General features: G+C 47.0%; 1 gene segment (V, D, J or C); it reads left to right on the top strand.

The window, feature by feature from the left end:
- The first annotated feature begins 687 nt into the window (after window positions 1-687).
- Window positions 688-12,129, top strand: part of LOC308550065 (immunoglobulin lambda variable 1-40-like) — a 429,946-nt gene continuing 418,504 nt past the window's right edge. Inside the window, exon 1 of the V gene segment in view lies at window positions 688-795.

Raw genomic sequence — 12,129 nt, 5'->3', positions numbered from 1 at the left:
TCTCTTCACAACCTCTCCATCTCTAGAGAGAAGGAGCCCTTTCTCCTCAGTTCTCTTGAGGAATCCACAGGGAAAGAAACCGCTAGTCACCAGAGAGGAAAGGATCTGGATTCTGCACAGAAGGGACATGCCTCTTGGGGCTGGTCACTGCTCTGGACCTGATACTGGAGTAAGAGTTTGTGTAGGAAACACCACCTCAGTCCTGACCACTGAACAGCGAAGGGAGGTGTGGAAAGACTCACCCTGAGGATTCTGAGTAGAGCATAAAAATGCCCTGGAGTAATTGGGAGGGCACAACAGGGGACACGTGGCCCGGACCTAAGGCAGGGGGCAGTGGACAGAACAGTGGGAAGGCAGAGGTTGTCCCTGATGGCTTCTGGTGACCATATCACACAAGGGTGTGTCTGGGCCTGGACTCTAGGGGGCGCTCGGGCCTTGTTTCTGAGAGATCAGTGGTGATCAGAGTTGGGACCTGCCCCATGACAATGCCTAGTACCATCTGCTCAGAGCTCACTGCTGTGATTTCCCCAAACCTGGGCCCCAAACAGCCCTACCCCTGCAAACACCCAGGGCCATCCTCTGGCAGAGGGACCTGGCCCAGGGCTCTGAGAGAGATCAAATAGATGGGGATTCTCATTTGCATAAATGGACCCTCCTCTCAGAGTATGAAGAGGGCAAGGAGAGGTTTGGGGGCAGCTCTGCTTCAGCTGTGGGGCCACTGGAGGCAGGACTCAGCGAGGATCTGCACCATGGCCTGGTCCCCTCTCCTGCTCACCCTCCTCGCTCACTGCACAGGTGACTGGATGTGGGGACAGGGGATGGGGCCCTGGGAAGACTCATGCTGCTGCTTTCTTCTTTGTCTCTAGACCCAGAATCACCATGTCTGTGTCTTCCCCTCTCCAGGATCCTGGGCGCAGTCTGTGCTGACTCAGCCGTCCTCAGTGTCTGGGGCCCCGGGCCAGAAGGTGACCATCTCCTGCGCTGGAAGCAGCTCCAACATTGGGAGTGGTTATTATGTGCACTGGTACCAACAGCTCCCAGGAAAGGCCCCCAAAACCATCATCTATGATGATAGCGATCGACCCTCAGGGGTCCCTGAGAGATTCTCTGGCTCCAAGTCTGGCAACTCGGCCACGCTGACCATCAGCGGGCTGCAGCCTGAGGACGAGGCCTACTATTACTGCCAGACCTATGATGACAATCTCGATGGTAGCACAGTGCTCCAGGCCTGTGGGGAACTGAGACAAAAACCTGCTGTCCTCTTGAAATGCGGCTCCCCTGGGCCGACCACATTGCTCTGACAAGCCAGCTGCTTCCTGTGTGTTTTTGGCCAAATACTGGGGCCCGAGACCCACTTTCCATGTTTGATGATCTCTTTAATTATCTGTGTCCAACAACAGCCGAGGGATTGATGTTTCTGTCACCTTGTCTCCAGCATTTGAGAGCCTTATGCTGTTAGTTTAGTCCATCACAAGTGGAATCTGTCACAAGGCTCAGTCCCTTACTGTTCTCGCACATCCCCTCCTATGACAGAGCTGTGGCTCCTCCATGAATCACTGAGCAAGAAATTATCGCCCCGGCACATCCCGACTCTACATGAGATAATCCATGTGCCCTGCAATCCATGGGGTGATACAGAGTCAACGTTACTGAAAATGAGGTCTGGCCTTTGCTTTGGTTCCTGGGAAGCTTCCTCTGAGCCCCCAAACGATGTCCTTGAGAAGAGTATCTTTGTTTGCCTGGTAATCTTAAGCTATATATATATATATATATATATATGAAAACTATATACTCATGTCTATGTTTGCAGATTCCCTGTCCCAACCTGTCCTTACTCAGCCACCCTCCCTCTCTTCATGCTTGGACCCTCTGGGAGACTCACCTGCACCCTGAGAAGTGACTTCAGTGCTGGGGGGCACAAGATAATCTAGTATCAGCAGAACTCAGGGAAACCCCTCTAGTTTCTACTGAAAGCAACAGGGCTGACCTGGCCAACACCATTCTGGAAAATATAAGTCTAATACTATAATTCAGCCTCAAAGTTGGTAACGGGGAGGCAAAATTATGAGGAAATTACACATTTGTTGTTAGAATGTAAAGACTTTGTTATCCATTAGTTTCCAGAGTCCCAGAGGCCCCATCAGTTACAAGGAAGTTTAATCTCTATCCTGGTGCTCACCTGGATAAAAGGGGACCAGTGTATGAAGACTGAACTCGTGTCTGTATCAGAACCCAGCCCTGTCTCAGTCCTCGCTTGCACCCCCTGGCCTGGCTACACGGGGTAAAGAAGAGCTTTTCCTGACTGTTCACACTTTAGGACCGCCCCTGAACAGGATCGCCAATAGGCAGTCACTGCAGGAGAGAAGTCTGGGCACAGTGTGACAGGCCCCACACTTGTGGTGCAGTCTCCTGGACAATCTTCAGGCTTCTCAGAATCCTGTGGAATCTCCCTGAATGTTTCTGAATCTATCAGTTCACTTCTAAAATGTCAACAGGAGGCCACTGGGAAGCTGGAACTTGCCTTTTCAAACCCCTTTGCTTGCTGTCCCCTCCAACCCTCAGACTGCTTCCTCTGTCTGGTCAACTGAGAGGAAGGTCACCTTCCCAAATGATGAAACCATTGCTGGGCTCACAGCATTTGTTCCTCTGCTGAGCTGAGAGCAGGACAGATTTGTTGGAGGGCTCAGTTCTCTGCGCTCCTACCTCCACTATGGAAGCTACTGAAGGCACACCAGGGAGGCCACCTTCTCAGGAGGCCACTCTGTGGAACGGAGAGGTCAGTGTGGTAAGGAGGGTGCAGCCCAGTGAGGGGCCCTAGTGAGACACCCTTTCATTTGTGAGGGGCGGTGAAAAGGGCAATGATTAGGTAGGGTGTGCCCCTCCCTCAGGCAGGATGCTGACATTGAATTTCTGATGTGGTGCTAAGTACACAAGGGCCAGCAGGGGGCGCTGCGGACAGTTAACTGAGTGACCTGCGTTGAGAACACAGCTGTGACCCCAGCACCTGGCTACTGAGCCAAATCTGATACATGGTGAAGCTGACAGACAAGGAGCACCCAGAACGCATTTTCAAAGAGGAAGAGGGCTGCTAGGAAAGTCTGTCCTGAAAATAAGAACCAGAATAAGAATTGTTGTCAGAATTCCCACTGTGGGACCTCAGGAGACAAAGCTTCAAGATGCCTCTAGAATGTCCTGGAGTCTTCCACCGTCAGTCCCTGAAAGAGTGAGTCCCTGAAATAGTAAGAAAAGGAGCACCTGGGGTCTGATGGGATCTGACTTCTCAGTTCCATATGGAGCAGGTCTTGTGACACCAGACTCACAACCCCCTGGCTCAGTGTGTTGGTCACTTGGGCAGAAGGTCACCCCTTTCTGCACCAGAAGCCTCTGCAAGTGGGTTATTCCGGCTCTGAGACACATGCTCCCAAAATGTGATGCAGCCTGAGTGACAGGCAGATTGTCACATCAGATCTGGGGTGATAACTCAGATCTTTCAAGATGCTCTTCCCTCCTGGCAGGTGGGCCAAGACCTCCCCTCTGCCCCTCAGGTTCCACCTATCATGCATCTGGCACTGATTGTTACCAATGCTAGTCACAGGGGATCCCTGCTATCACTCTGCCAGCACCAGAGTGTCTAGGCCATACCATGCATTTGGATCTTTAAGAGCGTCTATTTGGCTGTTCGCCTCAAAGCTGAGACCTGAATAGAGATTTCTCTTGTTTAACTTATTAATATTTGCAGAATGGTGGAAATGATAATGGAGGTGAAGGTCACCTTTGCCTGTTCTTGATTTTTGTGGAAATGCCCCTTTCCCCATTTCATTAACTAAGATGCTGCATTTAGTGCCAAGTTACGCATGTGGGAGGGAGTGTTTCTTACCATATTAGCAATGCATAGGTTTGCGTCTTTATGGCTTGTTAGGAGTTGGTGTTAAATCTTCTGAAAGGCTTTCCCCCTATCAATAGAGACAATATGATCATATTTAATGCTGATTTGATATTTTTTATATTAAAACATTTCTTAATATGAAACAAAACTTGTATCATTGGAATAAATGACCCTTCATAATAGTGTATAAAATTATTTACCTGGTCCTGTGCGATCCCTTAATATTTTATTTTAAATATTTGTAGCAATATTTAATGTTATTGGTCTGCAATTGCCCTTTTGGTATAAATTATGCATAAGGTGTGTTTATCAATATCACAACAAATACTATGACATTCTCCTTACTTTTAAATATTGTAAAAAATATGAAGCAGCTAAATAGACCCTTCTAATCTCAGAAGGTTTGGTAGAGGCTCCCTGTGAAAATGTCTGTATCATATGCTATTCAGTGGAGGAGTTGCATTACATTTTTAAAAAGTATTCTACTAAAATTGGTCTTTTTAATTACCTTATTTCTTCTGGAGCCAATTTTGTGTCTTCCATGGTAAGTATGTATTTTATCTATTTTTAAAAAATGTATCTTTATTTTGGAAAGAATTACAGATGTCCCTTTTTTTCCCCATTGACACCTTCCCCTCCCGGCCTACTGCACTATGGTCTGTGTCCATGGGTTATGCATATATGCACAGAAGCTCTCTGGTTAATCTCCTCCAACCCTCTGCCCCCTTCTCTCTGCGATTTGTCAGTCTGTCCCATGCTTCCATGTCTTTGCATCGATTTTGTTCCTCATTTTATTTTGTTTATTAGATTCCATATATAAGTAAGATCATGTGGTACTTGTCTTCTCCAACTTGATTATTTCATTTAGTATAATACTCTCCAGGTCCCTCCATGGTGTCTCAAAGGGTAAGAGATCCTTCGTTTTTACAGCTGCATAGTGTTCCCTGGTGTGAATGCCCCACAGCTTTCCTATCCACTCATCTACTGAAGGGCACCTGGGCTGCTTCCAGATCTTAGCTATTGTAAATAATGCTGCTATGAACATAGGGGTGCATATATTCTTTCTGATTGGTATTTCAGGATTCTTAGGCTACATTCCTAGAAGTGGGGTCACTGGGTCAACTAGCAGTTCCATTTTAATTTTTGAGGAACCTCCACACTGTTTTCCATAGTGGCTGCACCAGTCTGCTTCCCCACCAGCAGTGCACTGGATCCCCTTTCTCCACACCCTCGCCAGCACTTGTCCTTTGTTGATTTGTTGATGGAGCCTTTCTGAGAGGTGTGAGGTGAAACCTAATTGTCATTTTAATTTGCATCTCTCTGATGATTAGTGACTTTGAGCATTTTTCCATGTGTCTCTTGGCCATCTGTATGTCCTCTTTGGAAAAGTGTCTATTTAGGTCCTTGGCCCATATTTAAATTGGGTTGTTTGTCCTCCTTTTGTGAAGTTGTATGAGTTCTTTATATATTTTGGAAATTAACCCCTTTTCAGATGTCTGATGGGCAAATATGTTCTCCCATACAGTGGGCTCCCTTTTCCATTTTTAATAGAGGTTCTCTCTTGATTTTTATGAATTTCACACTTTAAAGTGTTTGGCCAGGAGGGGGCACTGTTGGGTTGGCCTGTGACCCCTACACAACCACTGAGTGAGACTATTCATTCAGAATCCAGGGCCTCCAGGCTGGGCCCTGTGCTCATGGATGGAGACTCCGCAGCTGTGCCTGCCCTAGCGTGTCAGAGTCCCCTGAGAGGGTCCTTTGGGTTGTCTCAGCAGGTACTCCCAGGGCTCTCTCAAGGGGTGAGGCCAACATCCAGTCTCCTCAGCCTGGGGTGTGATTTGAGCTCCAGCAACAGGGCCCAGAAAGGGGCTGGCACTCAGGGGAGGGACTCACATTTGCATGGAAGCCCCTCCTGTGCCAGAGGCTGGAAAGAAAAGGAGGCCTGGGGAGCCCAGCCCCACTGTGGGCTCAGGGGCTGTGGGCACCATGGCCTGGACTCCTCTCCTCCTGGTGCTCCTCTCTCACGTCACAGGTAGGGACAGGCCTCACAGACACGGGGCAGCCGTCCACCCTGTGTCAGCCACTTTGGCTCAAGCCCTAAGAAACTTTCCTTTGTTCCTTGCCCCATGTACCATCTGTTTGCAGGTTCCCTGTCCCAGCCTGTGCTGACTCAGCCGCCCTCCGTCTCTGCATCTCCTGGAGCAACAGCCAGACTCACCTGCACTCTGAGCAGTGACTTCAATTTTGGTGACTCTATTATCCGCTGGTACCAGCAGAAGTCAGGGAGCCGGCCTCGGTATCTTCTGAGTTTCAAGTCAGACTCAGGTAAACACCAGGGCGACGGGGTCCCCAGCCGCTTCTCTGGATCCAAAGACGCCTCGGCCAATGCAGGGCTTCTGCTCATCTCTGGGCTGCAGCCTGAGGACGACGCTGACTATTACTGTGCTGCATGGCATAGCAGCACTAAAGCTTGCACAGTGCTCCAGAGTCACGGGGAAGTGAGACTAAAACCTCGCTGTGCTCTCCCGGCCCTGGTCTGTCAACCTTCCTCTTCCTGGGGCCAAGTCTAATTCAGGGTAACATCTCTTGTCACCTCTTCAGTCAACAACTCTTTTCCTTGTACCCGTGGATGTGCAAATGTCATTATTATTTTTTTAGTCAAAATGATCATTGATTTCTTTCTAATAGCGTCTCACCCTGTTCAGGTCCAGGAGGCATAAATCAGGGCCTAGGTCTGTGCACCTCTCCTTTGGGGATGATGCCTGAGGGAGGAGCAGCTGAACCTTCCCATGTCCAGCCCAGGGTCCAAGTCTGACTCAGAGATCTGGGTGGTCTGAGTGCTTCCTGTCGGCCAGTGGGTCCAGTTTACCTCTCACTTCTCTCCTAGGAACCAGCACCAAGAGTTATGTCACTTCCCCTTTACATCTGCTCATTGTGGCCTGTCTGTGGAGACTGTTATTTCCCTCCTGTGGCTCCAGGAATGAATGGGGAGAAAAAAGAGACTTTTCCAGAGTGAGGTGTGAGTGGGTGAGACGCCCTTGTGTACAGGAGACGCCAGTGTCAGGCTTCCTCACACCTGAGGCAGGTTGTGTAAGAGCCACCTCTGTTCTTCATCTTAAAGTGACCTAAGGCTCATGCCAGGATGTTGATGAAGCTGGGACATTTACAGCTTAGGAACTTTCAGATGATGAAGATCCATCCACAAAACCTTTAAGGGGCATCATGAGGTTGTAAGGAGTTGTAGGAACCCAATTCTGATGGCGCTCCAGGCCTGGCCTGGGGGCCTCCCGCCTCACCCTGCTCCTTTCCCGGGTGAAGGGCTGAGTGATTTGTGGAAATGGTCCTCAGGAGCACCGTCCCTGCGCCTCTCTGCCATTCCCTGGTACAGAGCCAGCCAGCTTACTGTCCTCATTTCCTATTGAGAGTGAAGCAACTTCTGTGGATGCCTCCAGAGCCCCTCTTGCGGTGCCCTGACCTGGGCTGGGTGGGAAAGCTGCCTGTGCCTCCCCCAGGACCTAACTCCCCGTTTCCAGGTGCCAAGGACCTGGATTCCAGTCGTGTCATGCATCTCCCCTGAGCCGCCACCAAGTCTCCTTCCTGAGGTCTCCCTGCAGGCCTCCTCCCACTTCATTTATTAAAGACGGTGCCCTCAGCTGTGGGTACTTCTCCAGAAGCACAGCCCCAAATCCGCCCCCGCCCCTGGTCCCACCGCGTCTGCTCCTCGTGGGCTCAGGACAGGGTTGGGGGCCATGGACTTTACTGAACATCTGGGCGCTTTCCCCAGTACAGCCGGATGCTGGAGGCAGCACATGCATTGGGCGTTTGCACTTGCACTTGGCCTCAGATGAACTCTGTGCTGCGGAGTCTCCTGCCTCTGGGTATTGGGTGCAATCTTGCAGCTGAGTCACTTGAGGATTGGGGGACATCTCCCAAATTAATAGTCTTCGCCCATCCTCCGCCCACCCAGCAGTTCATAACCACTCATCTGCTTTGCACGGCGATGAATTGACCTTTCGTGCGGTTCAGACATGAAACCATATCGAGTGTGGCCCCGCGCAGGTGTTCCCTTCATGTCCGGCTTCAGGGAATGACGCTGAGGCCCGGCCCTGTCCCGGAGGCCGGGGCTCCCCTGTCCTGCGGCCATGCCCTTCCCGCTCCACGGCACAGCTTGCTTCCCCACCCAGCAGCCGGTGGGCATTTTGGGGTGTTTACACCTTTTCATTAAGTGCATAGCTGCCACCATTTCTGTACGTTTGTGTGCGCACACATGTTTTTATTTATCCTGGGTGCTTACCTAATGTAGAACTGCTGCATCATATGTTAATTATGAGACACACTTTTTGAGCAACAGATATATATCTCTGTGTGTGTGTGTCATTATATGTATAGAGTAATTATAAGTATGTAATTATATATATTTTACATATACATGTATTTAAATAGAGCTATCTTAGTGGGGTGGAGTGTTATCTCACTGTGGATTTGATAGGAATTTCTCTACTGATAATGTTGAATAACTGAGAGTACTACATAGGTGTTCTGGAGTCTTGAGCAGCCATCACTTAAACACAGTGAAGAATTCTATACAAGTAACAATTTGCAGGTAGAGCGCTTACTGTATGCCAAACACAGGGTTAAGGATTCATCACACACACACACACACACACACACACACACACACACACACACACACGATTTGTTTGTTACATAATTAGAAACAATTATGGTTGAACTCACTTTATCTGAAGCCAGTGTCCATCCTATTAACTGCAATGTTATATGCTGTTCTTCAATCAAATTACTTTTGTTATAAATGGGAAAACCCTTTCTTCCAAAGTAGGAGTTTCCATTCCCCCCTAATGTCTTTGTGGTCTGTACAGAATTCTGAGCTAACAAATGCTCTAGGGGGCAGGAAGTTCCATTCTGGGAAAGGTGTCCATCCTGGCCAGGGGAGCTTGGCCCTCAGAACAGGGGCTCAGCAGGACTCTGATGAAGTGTATGAGGTGGAAGGATAGACCTGCTCTACCCAGGAAAGTCTTGACCATGGGAAACAGGTGCCATTAGTGCTGGGAGCAGGGCCTGGGGGACTAAGCCCCCTCTCACAAGGCACTTGCTAAATCATATGATTGTCTAACCGGTACACTGTACACCAGAAACTAATACAGAATAATAGGGAATGAAAACTGTAATTAAATAATAATAAACAGTTTATGTTGTGATTTTATAGATCTTTGCGAACAAAATAAAACATACTCTACCACTGTTATAACAATTTATCCACGTTTATATTCTCTCCCTACTCTTACTGACACGCAAATAAAGTTTCCAAGCCACCCAGCATTAGACAGAACAGTTTTGCCTCATTAGCATGTGATGTCTGGATACTATACATTCCTCATATTTCATGAGGTTACTGCACTCAACTACAGAAGTTAGACGATTTTCCATTTCTCTTGACCTGGTTGTTTTAGGCCCTTCAGAGAAACTTCCAGGCATAGAATTCCTATCATTAATCAAACTATTTTTTGTAATTAGTACTTGTAAAATTTATATCATTAAAAAATAATACTTAGCAATTTTAAGTTATTACATGAATCGTGAGAATAACATTTCCAGATCTTTTAAAGTTTTCTCTGGGCTGGTAACTTCTGCCTACTTGTCCAATGAGGTCTTCATGTTTTTGTGCATTGAAATGCCCACTTAAATATTGCAACAACTAGCATTTTATCTTCTTTATTTGATGAAAATATTTCCCTTTCTCGTATTTTTATATATTTCAGGGTATTTTTATACTGGAGCTTTAAGCAGGAAATTTAAAAAATTGAGTTGCAAAGGTTATATTTCTAACGTTTTACAGCATAACTTTTTAAAAGTAAGAATCTTCAAGAAAAAGATCTTAAAAAGTACCGAAAACATCTTTGTCAATTCCTTCCCAAATACTCAGAGACTAATAGAGCTTTGCCGTCCCTCAAATTCCAAGGCCGAGAGGGGTGGCAGAGGTGGCTTTTGCTACTCTTCTTGGTGAAGGAGTCTTGATTTTGGTTTGTTGGAGAATATTCCAGTAGTAAATATACAAAGTACACTATGGCTTCATTCTGTGAGCAATTGGTTTGCTTCCAGAAATTTTGTTGTTTATAACTCTTAATTAAGAATTTTAGTCCAAAAAATTCTTTTCTACTAAATATATAACTCACAGGAAAAATGTGTTTCATATTGATTAAAAGTATTTCCATTGAATAAATTGTTTACAAATAATTAGAAATTTAAATATTTTTCAGTGGGAAAACTGTTACAAAAATCATGTTAGAAAAAAATTATCAAAGAGTTGCCCAAATAAATTATTTTAATACAGAAAAGAAACTTTCTAAGTGGAGAATCTTTGAACAAACATCCATGGGATGTTAAGAATAGGGAGTATAGTCAGTAATATTCTAATAACCATGTAGGGTGTCAGGTACGTACTAGATTTATTGGGATGATAACTTAGTAAGTTATATAATGTCTATTCACTGGAGCATACACTTGAAACTAATATAACATTTATGTCAACTGTAATTGAAAAATAAAAACTGCCCGGCTGGGCGTGGCTCAGGGGTTGAGCGTCTACCTGGGATCCAGGCGATCGGGGTTCGATTCCCGGTCAGGGCACATGCCCGGGTTGCGGGCTCGATCAATGACTCTCTCATCATTGATGTCTCTATCTCTGTCTCTCCTTCTCCCTTCCTCTCTCTGAAATCAATAAAGATATATTAAAAATAATAATAATAAAGAAAAATAAAAACTGATTTTTTAAAATAACAAGCATTTTTCGATTCCACCAATGGGATAATAAATTAGCCTTCCCTTTTAGAAACAATTTGATATTTGCATAAATACCTTCCCAGAAAAGTTGACCTCATTTGAAGCTGCGCTTCTACTGTTTGTCTTACTGAAGTGGTCAGAGGAGCCCGTGATGAGCAATGTTCAGAGACCTTCTGTGCAGTGACACTTGGGTAATGGGCATTGGAAAGTACCAGTCATTTGCAAATCCATGGAAGAAATAATAAGCCTTCATTCAATGATATTTTGGAAGAATGCTGAATCACAATATTGCCGTTGCAGCTCTGCCATCGTCTGGAAAGTCTTGGCAATCATTTGCTTTTTAAAAAATTACTTTAGATCAATCCACTCTTCGTTTATATCTTTTTGAGACTTTAAATTGCATGGGAACCCAGTGGTAACATAACTCTGTTTCCCTCCTTCCTCCGGAGGCCAGCAAGGCCACCTTGTCTCTCTGCTCCTGTCCTCTGCCCTGTGATGCCCAGGCTAGGACGTGACAAACCACACTCCTGCTTTGCCTTCTGGCCCCTGCTAGGATCCTCCAGGACAGTCGCGGTGGGCGGCTGCAGAGTAGGGGAGGGAGCAGCTTTCTAAACCCATCAGCCGTCTCTGTTTTCTGTGGGCCTCCTGTCCTGTGAGAATCACCCAGAAACACCTTGCCCAGCAGTGGCTGCTCATCTGTGCAGAAGACATTGAATTCAGTCTTCAGTTTCTTTGTTTGTGTGTTTGTTTGTTTAAATATGTCCTTATTGATTTCAGAGAGAGGAATGGAGAGGGAGAGGGAGAGAGAGAAACATCAATGATGAGAGAGTCATTGATCGGCTGCCTCCTGCACGCCCCTGACTGGGGATCGGGCCCACAACCTGGGCATGTGCCCTGACCGGGAATCGAACTTCGATCTCCTAGGATCCTAGGTCGATGCTCAACCCTGAACCACACCCGGCCAGGCCAGTCTTTGGTTTTTTAGCACAAACAACTGGCACCCCTTTTGAGACCTCTGGGGTCTCTCCCAAGGGTGCCTCAGCCAAGCTTCTAAGTTGTAATAATTTCAACCTCTTCTCTTTGTCCCCCAGCCCCTGAATGTCCCCTTGCCAGGTCTCTCTGTCCCAAGTTCTGTCCTAGTACTCCACACAGAGCTCAATCTCTAAGTTACTGGGGTGATTATATGAAGGCAGCACTCAGAACAGGCACAGCCAGGATTATAAATATCCCAGCACATGGGGCAAGGTGGCAGGCAGGCCCCCAGTGGTCCTGGAAGGACGCCCAGGCCCTGTTCCCTCCCCATCCCCTGTAATATTTAGTTGCTTGGTATATGTCAGCCTTATGGGTGTGGAGTTTCCTCTCTGCCCTGCGCTATAAGGTGAGTGTTCTGCTCCCTCTTGTGATCTCCTGTTTACACTCCGCACCCAGAGCAAGTCCCCTCC

The sequence above is a fragment of the Miniopterus schreibersii genome (assembly GCF_964146895.1).
Source record: "Miniopterus schreibersii genome assembly, chromosome: 20".
In the NCBI taxonomy this organism is placed as follows: Eukaryota; Metazoa; Chordata; class Mammalia; order Chiroptera; family Miniopteridae; genus Miniopterus; species Miniopterus schreibersii.
The sequence above is the reverse complement of the archived record's forward strand: the minus strand, read 5'-3'. Positions and strand labels throughout refer to the sequence as shown.